General features: G+C 39.4%; 2 protein-coding genes across 5 annotated transcripts in view; both read right to left on the bottom strand.

The window, feature by feature from the left end:
• Positions 1 to 8,226, bottom strand: part of LOC125893374 (ceramide synthase 2-like) — a 32,120-nt gene extending 23,894 nt beyond the window's left edge. Inside the window, exon 1 of the mRNA XM_049584001.1 lies at positions 7,719 to 8,226. The gene's annotated coding sequence lies outside the window, so the exon portion shown is untranslated. The remainder of the gene's footprint in view (positions 1 to 7,718) is intronic.
• Positions 8,227 to 11,428: 3,202 nt separating this feature from the next.
• LOC125893373 (CUGBP Elav-like family member 3) overlaps positions 11,429 to 14,346 on the bottom strand; it is a 29,646-nt gene continuing 26,728 nt past the window's right edge. For all 4 annotated transcript variants that reach the window (XR_007449883.1, XM_049583999.1, XM_049583997.1 and 1 more), the window contains one exon: positions 11,429 to 12,501. The gene's annotated coding sequence lies outside the window, so the exon portion shown is untranslated. The remainder of the gene's footprint in view (positions 12,502 to 14,346) is intronic.

The following is a 14,346-nucleotide window of genomic DNA, read 5'->3' as shown; positions in this document are numbered from 1 at the left end:
ATCAGATACTTTCTGAATTTAAAGGGGAACCACGCCCATTTTTTAAATTCATACATTATTACTATGATCTTAGACGGTCCAAATATATGAGTAAACATAAACAACTCTTTCCCAAACCCACTAGAGAGCTCAAAATTAAACTTGCAATGTCATCAATTCTGGAGCTGCTCCACAGATGATGAACTGGCAAAGATGTAACAGATGACATTAAAACTTTTACACAGAGATCACACTATAGGGCCGCTACAAAGTTCCTTCTTTATGGCTCCTTTGCATTTTCCACATGACCAAACAACAGTGGCATCATTGTGTGTGATTATACACTCCATTCCAGCATCACGCAACCTACAGAGGCATGATGGGTGTGACATGTAACACAACAGTGTTGATCTCAAGTATGACGTATACATACACGACATATGCGTCAGCAGTGCTTTATAAACAACAACAGTGGCATTAACATGGCAATAACAATCACTTACCATCCCTTTTAAATGGTGGCTGATCTCATCCTCTGCTCGAGGGTAAGGCCTCATTGTTTTACCAATTTGCACACATTTACTGCTGCTGTGCTTCTTTGAGTTAGCTGCTAACTGCAACAGCTACTTTTTAAATCTCCCGCAGTGTGGTTGCACTCATAGCACCTTGTCAAAACGTCACACCCATCCTGCCAATGTCCTGTTTTATACATTGTTTTGACGCTGTTACTACTAAGGATAGACCAATACATCGGCCGGCCAATATATCAGGCCGATATTTGAGTTTTTTACTTGTAACAGCATTGGCGTGGGTTCGCAGATTTATTTTTCCCTGGCATGATTTACAGACGGGCATCCACGGGCAGCTCCGTGTTGCCGGAAGACCCTGCAGCGCACATGCAGCAAATCCTACTGTGTACAGTAGTTGTTGTTTTATTTATGCTTCAGCTTAAATATTTGTTTATTTTATAAAGACATTACTGGAAGATTTAAGAGCACTGAACTCTTTTTTTTATTTGAATGTATTATAATAATAATAATAATAATAATAATAATAATAATAATAATAATATTCTACTTGTTCTACCTCAACTTTCCATCTTGTTTTAGTATTTTTTACTGTTCAATAAATGTTTCTTATTTTAAACTTGAGACCTGTAATATTTGTTATCAGTGTGTCATTTTTTTGATGTAAATTGAGGGAGCAAAAGCAGTATCGGCCCCAAATATCGGCTCAAGAAAATCGGCAGTCCATAATTGGTCATCGGCTAAGGGTGATGGAAAAAAAACGGTATCGGCATCGGCCCTAAAAAATCCATATCGGTCTATCCCTAGTTACTACGTTTTGTGGCGGATTAAAGGCAAGATCACTATGTCCCCCCATTACGCGATCGTACCTTATATACAGCATGGCGGCATAATGGCGCGATATTCCCATCTTTAACAGGTACAGAGCATCATGGGTATATTTTCTGTTTCAGAACTGAGAACACTACACCAGGATAAAGTTCATTTGTGTATAAAAAGAAAACAGACATTCTGTGAGTCCACAAAATCAGGATCCAGACTTTATACCCTATGACATCACAAGTTTGCCCTCAAATCCATTGCTGTCAATGTACATGCCAAAGGCACGCTCAAAAGTGAGAGTGCCATTAGGTAACTGAAGTTCAGCTTTTGGAACGCAGTAGCATGTACTGTGATAAGGAACAACCAATCACAGACAACATATCTTATCTTTCTTCCATTAATATCAGTCTAGAGCAGGCGTGTCTTGTCTCATTTGTATGTGACTCTTCTTTTAATAACTAACTATGAAGGGAGAAGCAACTGGCCCAAGTTATATTCTCTGATTTAATGTGGCCCCCATTTAAAATAGTTTCGACACCCCGGGTCTAGGATAACTATGGAGGAGAGGCTCATCATTTTAGTGCAAGACTACCCAGAGTTGTACGACCTGTCGCATGGACAATGTTTTAATAGCCTACATACTATAGAAGATTAGCTCAGAACTTGGGATTTATGGTAGGTAGGCTATGATACGGTGCTGGTTATGGTAGCTTAGCAACATTAGGCACAACCTTCCTCCACTCCCTTGAATATTGGCAGAGTAGGTACCCAGCGTCCAACTTCACGTTTTCCAGGCGGTAAAAGACGTAGCATGTGTCCTGGCCCTTACCTCTCTGGTTCTTCTGGTTCACAGATATTGATTAAACTTTCTGAGGCCATGAAAATATCATGTTGGAAATTTTAATTTAGGCTATGTTCCCCTTTCTTTTTTTTTTTGGCTAAATCTAGACTACATTTAGGCAAAGTTCTTGTATAAAGTTGCTTGTTCAGCTTATTTCGTTAAATTGAAAAGAAATAATCAAAAAACATATTACATATTTCTCACAGTTAGGTAATGAAATATGTTCAATTAGGTATCAGTGCTAAAACTCAGGTATCACATTAGCACCAGAGTAGTAAGATTTGAGATAATCCCAGCTCAAAGCCTGACATATTGCCCCGATGGTGGCACTGCTGTAATTATCTCTCAGTCACACCATCCCGTGCTGATGAGATGGGGGATTTCTCTGATAACAGCTACAAAAAAAACTAACGACATCTGCATATTTCACTAGGGTTAGGGGGTTAGGGTTAGGGTTAAGTGTAGCATTAAGCTGTATATAATAGAGCTGAAACAATTGGTCAATTAATCAATTCACAAAAAAATGAATTCAGCAACTTTTTTGACAATCAGTTAATGTTGTAAGTCATTTCTTCAAGCAAAAATGTTTAATATTCATTGATTCTTGCTTTGAAAATCTTTGAATCTTTTCTGATTTCTCTGTCATATATGATGCTAACTGAATACATTTGGATATGGACGGTTGGTTGGATACATCTACACATTTGAATAGGTCACACTGACCCCTGGAAGATTTAATAATGGGTGTTTTTCATGATTTTCTGACAACTATGGACCAACTGATAATTGAGAAAATCCATAGCTGACAAATAATGATAGTAATCAATAGCCCTATTTAAATGCTGTATTAATGGAGCACTAACAAGAGTAAAATGTTTGATGAAAATACTGGATGAGTGATGTACTGGCCTGGGGGTGCAAGGTTGTGGCCATTGTCAGAACATTATCAGCTCTAAGGTTCAATACTTTTTTTAATACTATGTATTTAAGACAATACTATCTCCATTAAGTATCGGGCAAGAGTATCGAAAGTACTGAAGCCATAAAAAAAGCTGACCTACATTCAGATTTTCAACCCAAGGCTGCAAAGATCAGACAACTGGTAAAGAAAATGAGCTGGTCCTCAACCTGTGGCTGTTACAGCAATCCCCAGCAATGACCCCACCACGTTACTGGAGGTGTATGTTCAGTAAAATCTAAAAAGAAAAAAAAAAGATCCTATTATCCTATTTTCTGTACCAAGGACTTTTTGTTCTTTTTGCATGGTATTAAAAGAGGTATTGAGTATTGTCAATTAAACTTGCATTGTATGGAAGTTTAAAATTCTGGTATTGTGACAACCTGAATCAACTCTAAAAAAGTATTACTTAAACTATAGATAACAGTAAATGGTAAGTATTGAGTATGTCAACCTTCTGTACTGACATCCCTCTTTTCATAAAGGTCCAATATGCAGTTTGCAGATCACCGTAAACGCTATGAAATCCTGAATGCACATATTGTGTCAGTTCAGGCGGGTGGCATGCTCTGTGTAAATGGTTCATCAGCTGTAACTCAGGTCATGCCTTGGACAATTTGAGGGGGTTCTTCTGAGGGTGAGTCACACACATTTTCGACATTCCTCTGGATCTGTGTTTGACTGAAAAACAATCCAGTGTAGTTGGAGTGAAAGTACAAGTTACAGTGGTTAGGTAAGAACACAGAGATTGTGGTAAATGATATACTGCACGTGGGAGAAAATGTAAAATCATCCCAAGGGCAGACAGCCAGTCTGCGGTGATCTGTTCCATCACTGTTATCCAATCATCTGTGTTATAGATAGAGATCACAAGAAAGTCAACTTCAGTACCCCTGACACTGATCTGCGACCCTCATGAATTATTAATGTGGAGATTCAATCAGTCTGCAGACTGATTCTAAAGGACCTGGCAGGAGGTGTGAGGGTAATATTGTCATGCTGATTCTCCTGGATTCTGACTGGATTCAGGCCAATTGTGCCTTTTGAGTAAGTACAGTTACCTTGCCCAGAGCAATTAGATGGCCCCTGGGTATACATGAGGCCATTCTTTTAGTTGAGCTCTAAATGGTAATGATTCCTGCCTTCAACTGAATTACTCATTAGTCTGGGAACAAGCTGTAGATGTAGAAGCTGTAACCATTGACAGATGATAGATGAACTTATTTTCTGTCCAGGTTAGAGAGAGAGATAAGCTAAAATACCAAAGCTTAAAAAGATTTTGGTTGATCTAGATTGTCAGGGTTTTAAGGGGAGATAATATAATGTTTAACCTGGATGCATTGCTTTCATCACTAAGAGGGCTTCCCTTCCTGATAAATTATTTAGTTAGTCATTTAAACTGACAATCACAGATAGTAAGTAAGTATCTTTTAGTCTGGGGCAACAACAATCAATTTAATCATTTATTAATGGATTGATTATCTGTTGAAATTGGCCAAACTCCTAATCAAAGAAATGCAATTCACAGACCAGCTGCAAATCCTCATCGTCAACTGCTGAAATACTCAATAAAAAACTAAAATGATTGATCAGTTATCAAAATTGCTTATTCATTTTCTCTCAATCCACTATTCCAGGGGCATCAAACATACGGCCTGAGGGCCAGAACCAGCCTGCCAAAGGGTCCAATCCAGCCCACTAGATGACTTTGCACACCTAATACTGAAGCAGTTGTGAAGGCTAAAGTGGGATTTATGCTCAGCAGACCCTGGGTTGTAGCCTACACACATCGCCTACGCCATTGTGAGAATTTGTGTCTGTGTCACTCTGCAGTTACACCTCCAAAACACTAGTCAGCGCCGGGGTTTCTGTGAAGTGCTGTAAAGTTTAGTTGGTTCAAAACACACATTAAATACACTTTAAACATGGCTTATTAGCGACAAACACACGTACACAAATCAGCTTCACTATAACTCGCAGCATTCACAGACAAACTGGACACATTTGCCCCACAAATACAACACGCTAATGTTATTAGCACAAGTCTATGGCATTTTACTTTGTATGAATTAGCCTAGCAGCCAGCAATCTTTATCTCTTCTCATATAAAACCAGGGACAACAGCAACATTTAACAAAGGTAACGGTATGTAATTTGGCTTCGTTACAACTCGCAAGGTTCACTGACAAAACAACTGTCATACTAAACACGCTTTCCAAACAAATACAAAATGCTAACGTTATTAGCACAAGCCTATGGCATTTTACATTGTATAAATTTGCCTAGCAAGGAGCAGAGGTTTCCTCTGCTCGTATGAAGCCAGGACAAATCACAAAGTATAAATCCCTAACGAATGAATCACACACAAGACTTAAATACTATTTTAGTGGAGGCTTTATAGTCTTCACAATTTATAGTTTCTTATCTCTGAAATTGAAGTAAATAATAGCTTTGTTTCCTGCGTCACTGCAACGTGTAGTTACATTTCTGGGGGAGGTGAACGTCAGGCTACGGCACAGGTTACGGCATAGGCTCCATGTTGTTCTGTCTTAAAACCCTACAGCTAAGGTACGGCCAGAAGTTTTATATCCTCCTCAGACCCGAACTTTTGTTTGGTGTGCATTTTTTTATTTCTCATAGCTATTTGGGATCAGTAGGGCCCGATAAGTATTAAAAAACTAAACATTGCCAATGATAATAAAGTCCCAATGTCCTCAAATGAGACGACAATTCAGTTCAATTCAATTCAATTTTATTTATAAAGCCCAATATCACAAATCACAATTTGCCTCACAGGGCTTTACAGCATATGACAATTAAGTCCCAGTGTCTTCAAATGAGTACTACCTGATTAACAGTGTCTTAGCTTGTTACAGTTTCAATCAGAAAATGTGATCAGGTTTTGGACCTTGTCCACTTTTGTGTCAGGATCGGCTGCAGACTGACTTGGCAGAGATGGCTGCCATCTTGTTTTTACATGGATTAGTGTATTGTGCTCTTACTGCCACTGAGTGACACAAAAAGTGTCCACAAACAAGGACAACACGTCTAAGTTAAGTAGAATTAAGTATAAGGTCAAGTAAACCCAAAATGTGATGTCGTCATATAAGGAGGAAACACATGGTCGCAGGAGGATATTTAAATGGTTTGTGAGGTGTGGATAACTTAACCTCCTTCTTCAATAGCTTCCACTGTGGAAAAATGTTATTGCAGTGAGTGGTAGACTGAGGGGATGGGGAAAAACTGAGACATATTGTTGAAATTGCACTTTTTCCTTGCGATATCTCAGACCGTTCATCACTTGTTAAATGTTTAAAAGTGTAGTTATACTTCTTCACACTAAAAGAAAATGAAAAATGTGAACATTGTTATCATTTTGATTTCATTCTACAACGGTGTTACTGGTCAGGCCCACTTGAGATCAAATATGAACTCAAATGATTTTGTCACCCCTGCGCTATTTGATTAATTGTCTCATTGTTTCAGCACTACTGTCAGGACTTCATTCAGTGATTAACATGATGTTTGAAGTGGATGCAAAGCTTAACAACACATGCACACACATTTGGCTATTATCATGTCATAGATTTGCATTAATTTGAGCATGAATGGGTGCTCAAGGTTGCTATAAACAAATCGCATATATGGTTACAAACAAAGTATCTCTACCCTTTTCATGGGGACTACCAGTGGCTGGAGCAGAAATGTATTAGATCATTATTCATTGTGGTGTTCATGTAGCTAGGAAATGTTATTTTGAGGTTATTCTATAATGGTTTAACTGGTCCGGCCCGCTTGAGATCAAATATGAACTCAAATGAGTTTGACACCCTTGTACTATCTGATTAATAGTCTCATTGTTTCAGCACTACTGTTAGGACTTAATTCAATGATTAACATGATGTTTGACAACACGTGCACCCATATTTTCTTATTATCATGTCATAGATTTGCATTAATTTGAGCATGAATGGGTGCTCATGGTTGGTATAAACAAACAAAAGTATTCCTGCTAGTGACTGGAGCAGAAACCATAGCTAGATTTATTGGACCATTATCCACTGTGGTGTTCATGTAGCTTGGAAATAGTGGGAAAGCTAAGTGACGACAACAATGGAGGCAGCAGGAGGGGTCCCACACTGGAACAAATCACTGTTATTAATAATATATAATCCAAAATGGAGTATTCCTGCCTGTAACCGGCGGTGTTGTATCTGCGGGCTGTAGTTGTGTACTCACAGTGATAATGTGACATAATCTGCTGCTAGTTAGCAAACTTTGCAAACCGACCCAACACTGGGCCACGCGCCAGGCTGCCCCCCGTGTCCTCACATTATACAACACGGATTAACGGTTGTTAACGTGCTTTCAAGTCGCCATAACAACACACCGACATTTTTTAAATCGTTAAACCCCCTCAAACCGGGGCCTGTTGGTTATTTTTAATTAACAGAGTCCTACTTGAATGCGTAATGACGTCTGAGCGAAGTGAGGATGCGGAGCGTGCGCCCGCCGTTAACCCACTACTCACGCGCACACAAACGAATAATGTCTCCTCTCCGAGATGAAAGTGAAACGGTAGGTTACTTACTTTGGTGTTTTCCCCCGTAGTGAAGACAGAAATGCGGCTTGAAGTGTGAGGAGAAAATGTTTTTGTATTTTTCCACAAAGTCGTCCTGGTCCCACCTAGCTAGCTAGCTAAAAAAAACCTAACGGTCCTGTTGAGTGTCCGCTGGTGGAGCTCAGAAGGGCGCAGTTTGTGTCCAAGTTTAGTATCCGGACTGATTTTTACATCTTTCCATGGCGGACAAAGTTTGTTTTTCCTCTTTAGAAAAACAATGACTGAAGGGAGAGGGGGTGGAAACAAAAAAAAAAAAAGTGTCTACAGATGGAGAGTGTGTGAGATGCTGCAATGCGACCTGTAGTTTTTCTCCCCTCACAGATATTCAGGGTGTTTTCTCGTGTCTTGTGTCGTGTCCCAGCTGATGGTGTGTGTCCCCGGGAGTCGGCGGGGTCTGTCTGGGTGTCTGGCCGGGCAGAGGAGGAGGAGGACGGGCCGGCACGAGAGCGGAGTGAGAGGAGCAGACAGAGGGAGGAGTGAGGGGATAACGGAGAGGGAGGGGCGCGGATGACGTCCAAGCACATGAGAGCATTTGGCTGACACACACACATCCGCTTTTTGTTTCCGCTCGGGAAAAGTTTTACCCCCCTTTTTCTGGATAAGTGATAACCGAGTTAACGGGTGGCAGAGCCGTGCAGTCTGGTCCCCGCCCTCCATTTTGTATTATTTCATATTTTATTGGATGATACAGTACTTTGCTCTCCCCTTGGGTCACAGCTTTACCATGGCTGAACTTTGACCTCCTTTTTATTTGCAAACGTAGCATAATCTAGCATTGCATTCATATGCTGTGAATCTATAGCTAAAGGTAAAATACATTTTATGGGTTGCTAGAAATCATTCTGTTTCTATAGCCGCATATTTATATTTAGAAGCTCCACAATCCAACACCTAAATTTGTGATGAAGCACCAGAGATGTCGACATTGGACTCAAGTCACAGATTTGATGACTTAGACTCCAGTTGATAAAATAAAAAAGACTTCCAACTAAAGCTGCACAATCAAAATATATATATCCTCCTGAGTTCGCTCTTCTGTTTTGTATGCATTTTTAATTCCTCCTAGCTACTTGGATTCAGTAGAACCCAATAAGCATAAAAACAAAATATTGTCAACGATAATAAAGTCCCATTGTCCTCAAACGAGTACTTCCTAATTAACAGCGTCTTAGCTTGTTACTGTTGCTAAAATTAGTCACATTTTTTATTCTGTATCGAACTACAAACTTTATGAATCATAAATAAACAAGTTTCAATCATCAGTTGTCCACTTCTGTGTCAGGATCAGCTGCAGACTGACTCGGCAGAGATGGCTGCCATCTTGTTTTTACATGGATTAGTGTATTGTGCAAATGATCCCCCCACATGCTCACAGAGGGAAATCCTTGTTACAACATTTACTTCCCCTAGATAGTGAAGATTGTCTTCTTGGCGCTCCACCAGGGCCACTAGATGGGACAAAAAAGTGTCCACGAACGAGGACAACAGGGCTAAGTTAAGTAGAGTGAAGTACACCCAAAGTAAGCCCAAGATGTGATGTCCTCATATGAGGACGCAGGGGCTCAGGAGGATATGGCAGGAGCTGCAGTTCTTTGATAATGGTAAAATGTGTCACGACGAAACATTATAAATAAAGCATTGTGGTGCTACAGAGATGCCCCAGCCTATAAATCATATTCAAGTTGTATGGTAGCATGCTGGTTTGGTACAGACCCCAGCATAAATTATATCATCATCATCATCTCTATATTTCTCTCAGTGGAAATGACATGCAAAAATTACCATTTCCACTAAAACTGCACCTCACATTACAGTCGCACTAGCTGGAGTCTAGTCTAGTCTTTTTTTTTATATATCCTGCAGCCCTACTTGCAACTTGATTTCAATTTGAAAACCAATGACTTTGTCCCACCTCTGTAAAACATCAGCATACCTCAAATTATTATCTGCCTAGAGAACAGTTAGGTGAGTGAGTAAACAGGTTATCAGTTAGTGTCGTGTACTGACATACTTGTTAGTAAATCTTTAAAAAAAAAAAAGAACATGACCTTTGACCTTTTTAAACAAACAAACAAAGGCATTCCAAATGTTTGCCTTTGCAGGGCAGTGTAGTTCTCCTGTGATGTTTGCATTGCAGTTGCCCTTCTTTCAGCCACAGTGGGGGCAAAGGAAAATTATCTAGCTATCCTTGTGACCTATGAACTACATAACAAACATGTGAAGGGTTACAGGCTGACACGCAGAGCAGAATGACCTAAGGTCTAACTAACCTCGAGCCTGTAAAAGAGCTCACACCAGATAGTGGAAATTTGCATATGTGGCATGAGTTCACATTAGCAAGGTTAGTGAGGTTGCTCATGGTGCTTCTTATGTGGAGGTGAAAGGGAAAGACTGTGACATGTGGAGGTTATGCTATCGACATAAGTGCCATATCAACTGTTGATTATGGACAGGTTGTCATTAAAGTACGCGCCACGCAGCCGCCTCATAAAACTATTTCTGTATATAAAGACAAGTGTTCTGCAATGTAACTTTAAAATACGCTCAGTGAAGACGCTTCACATGGGTGGAGTGTAATCACCAAACCTTTTGTCTGTTGCTAATTTCAATCACTATCATTACACACCTCAAACTCTCCTGATTTCAAAATGTGTATGTACTTGTCCTTGACAACACAATAACATCTGCACATGAACAGGTCAATACACTCAGGCCCTTGGACTTATTTAACCCACCAGCAGCAGCTCTAACCCCTAATTTATTTATTATTTATGTTTTAAACTGTGCAATACTTTACTATTCCAACTACAAAACTATGCATGCAATACTGACTTGAAGCCCTGTATTTTTTGTGCAATAATAATTTAACTGTGCAATATTTCATTTGCACAGTACTCTATTATTTAATATTTAATTGTTACCTATTGTACTATTGCACACACTAGTAGTAGGGTGCACATATTTTACACATTTAATATATTTTTATTTCCCATAAAACACATCTCTTCTTATATTCTAACATTTTCTTGAAATTTTCTAATATTTTTATATTTATAGATACATATATATTGTGTTATATATTCTAGCACAATGTACATTTTGTTATTCTATTTCCCCATAATTTCTCTATGTCTTTATAGTATAAGAGCAACTTGGAATGTCTCCCAATTTTCTGATTTAATTCTTTCACTTTCCTAAAGTAGAGCAATTTTTAAAAATTGAAAACTACACGGCTGAAACACTGTGTCATAATGTCATTGAACTCAGTAATACTGTCATTATTGCTGCTCATAATTTTGCCTGCACATGTTCTCTCTCCAATAATTGAACTCAGATCAGGTCATCAAGGGGAAAACTAGTAAACTAATCATCCCCGAGGGAGGAGACCGTGTTCACAAAGATAAAACAAATACAGCATTTAATTCTGCTGATAAATAGACAACTCCCATAAATGAGTAGAGGAGATAACGAGCTCGGCCCAGCGGTTTATTCCGAGTGAAAGACTCTGGTGAAAGGCTCTCTACTTACACCCCCTTCTGGACACAAGATGGATGTGTGCACACGCTGTCTTTTCTTTTTTTTTTTTTTGTTGAGTCATTCAAATCAAGATTTTTGCTCAGAAGTAATCAGTGAAATCTCTTTCACACACACAAACACACTTAACAAATCACATTAGGACATTTAGTATGATACTTTTTATTTTAACTTAAAAAGAGAGTGGATCAAAAACAGGATTCAATAAATTAGAAATAAATATAATTGCTGTAATAATTAATACATACATTATAATTACTCGATTGCAAGAGTCTGACAGAAACAGGCCCTCAAAAGGTTTTTGCTCTAGAAAATTCTAAAATCAAAATATTGCAACCCACTCAAACCCCTTCTCCCGATAAACAAAATAATTGATAAATTAGTAAATAAATAAAAAATAGCTCAAATATTAAAACCTCCCGAATAAAAGTGCAATCCCCCCCTCCCCCGAGCTTCACCTAAAATCTAAGTAGAAATTTAAAATAGGTTAGTGATTTCCCATTTTACAATTTGGAATGTAATATCCCTTTATGAGGATCATGATGTTACTAGTGGTAATAATAATAATCATAATAATAATAATAATAATAATGTCGCTGTGTCCTGTTCAGTGTTTATCTAAAGTAGTATTCTTTTTGCATTTTTTCTTGTTTTTTAAATGCTGCTCTTTGTAAACTAAATTATTTACAGGTCATTAGGATTTTCTCCAAAGTCTCTCTAACCTACTCATTTAGTCGTCTTTTTTGTATTTTCTCACCTTTTTTTTATTATGAAACATCGGCCCCTCTATATTTGTCATGGAATAGACATGGTATAGACACGTTAAAGTCTATTGAAGTGATATATCAGCATTTTTCATCAGTACCTTCCATACATGCTCGGTCTGAGTTGTCTTAACTGAACTAAACACCCTGTTGGCGACACACAGACCGTGGTCAAACCAAGCTCTCGGCCGTATGGGTAAGATTACTGACTCGTGTGAACCGTGTGTGAGTGTCTGCAGGCGTGTGTGTGTGTGTGTGTGTGTGTATCTGTGCACTTTATGTACATTTGTATATCAGCCTTGTACCGTTTGAGGTTCAGTGTTGAGAGTGCATGTGTATTGTGTGAGTGTGTGTATGTGTGTGTGGCTGCACTCCCCGGACGCTCAAAGGTAGCAGACAGTCTGAAAGCACTATGAACCCTGGGATTCCACCTCGGCTGGACTCTGAAAGGTCACCTGTGAGGAGGGGAGGAGAATCGGGGGGCGGAGGGAGTGATACAAGGAGGGAGGGAGAGAGAAGGAGGAAGGATATGTTAGAGAGCAAAGTTATAAATACACCGGAGCTCCATGTTTCTGTCTGATCTTAACATCTTGTCAAACATGCTCCTCCCGTCAAACACAACTCTTGTAGGCATGACTCGAACTGCTTTCATACGTCTGGCAGCAAACTGCACCTTAGGATGCTCCTAGCTTGTCTTTGTTTCAGTTTCATCTTGGTGACTTTAAAACAAGAAGGCATCATTCACAGTTGTAAAGCTCTGTCTCTCAACAGCAATAAAATCATGGTGCTTCAACACATACACACACAGTGTCTGGATCATGCAACTCCATACAGTGAAAAACCGTTTCGCGTGTCCTTGTGTGTGCTTGGATGTGTGTGTCTGGAGGTATGCGTGTGTGTTGGTAGAGCTCCATGTGTGTGTTTATGTGTGTGACCTTATGAGCATGTGCTGCACTCGTGTGCCTTGGATCATGGCAAGCAAACACTACTACCGACATGCATCACTCTCTGGCATTTGCAGTATAGAAATTCTGGGTGATGGTTTTAATCTCACTGATGTGGGGGGCATAGTGTTATCAGATAGACCTTTGCACTATCTGCAAGGATTTGTTATGTAAAACTTTGTCTAGGAATAGAACCAAAATCCTTTATTTATAATGTGTGCTGCCACGTGACGGTGCGTCCACACACTGGTCTGACAGCAGCCACACATTTTCTCCTCTTAAAGGTTGGGGTTTGTGAAAGGGTTGAATTTACCTCAAACTAAACACATCCTCTGTTCTCTCTTTGCTAGATTTCTCCCAGAATTCCTATAGTTGAAGGCTGTTCTCCAATAAGCAAGAGGCACTTGTTTTTCCACCATAACAACCACATACCCTTTACCTCAAAACACGAGCTAGAGGGATAGAAAGAGGAGGTCGGGATGAGGAGAGGCAAAGAAAGAATCTGACAGAGAAAGGGGGATCATGTAGGAAGGGACCAGAGGAGGAGGAGGAGGAGGAGGAGGAGGAGGGGAGTGGAAACACCACAAAAGCAGTGATAGAAGATGTAAGAGACCAAGAAAGAGAAACAAAGGAGCAAAAAACTAAAGTGCCACATCAAACTGTAACAAATCAGAGTCCAGGAAATATAAAACTCAGCCTATCAGAGTACAGCTCAACAAAATGCATGCTCGCCCAAAAATAGTGTGCTTTTGTCCTAAAACTGTTCTTGTCTAACCTGTGTGACCCAGTTTGTAGCCGTATTTAAATCTGCTGTGTTCTGTACTGCATTATCATTTCATGGCCTCTTGTCCGACATGTCCTGCCATTGTTGTGTGTTGCATAAACAATAATGATAATAATAAAAAAAAAATTCATATTTTGCAGTAAGCTGTCGTGCTGTTCTACATTTCTCCACCAGTCCGCTATGGAAACCTCTGGCAAACCTCTCTGATACAGACACCAGTACAACAAGGGTTATGCACTCCTGCATTACACACTAACAGTGTAACACGGACACATATGTACACATAGATGCCCACGCTCACTACTGTACCCAAACAATTTGTTCAAATAATAATGACACCAAACAGAACACTACAGAAACTGATCAAAAACAAAGCTGCGAAAAAATAACGAGCGTTGCTGCAGAATTTATCAGGTTACTCTCCAATGATTAAGTGTATCGAATATCCAATTTAATCAATTGATTCTGAGTACAGTCCTGGCTATTGACAGTTATTGATCAGTATGTGCACAGGTCAATACAAAAGAAAGTCACAATGCACCAAACACAGTCTGTGGTCACTACAGCAACAG

The sequence above is a fragment of the Epinephelus fuscoguttatus genome, linkage group LG8 (genome assembly GCF_011397635.1).
Source record: "Epinephelus fuscoguttatus linkage group LG8, E.fuscoguttatus.final_Chr_v1".
In the NCBI taxonomy this organism is placed as follows: Eukaryota; Metazoa; Chordata; class Actinopteri; order Perciformes; family Serranidae; genus Epinephelus; species Epinephelus fuscoguttatus.
Note: the sequence above shows the minus strand (reverse complement) of the source record. Positions and strands in the feature narration are given on the sequence as shown.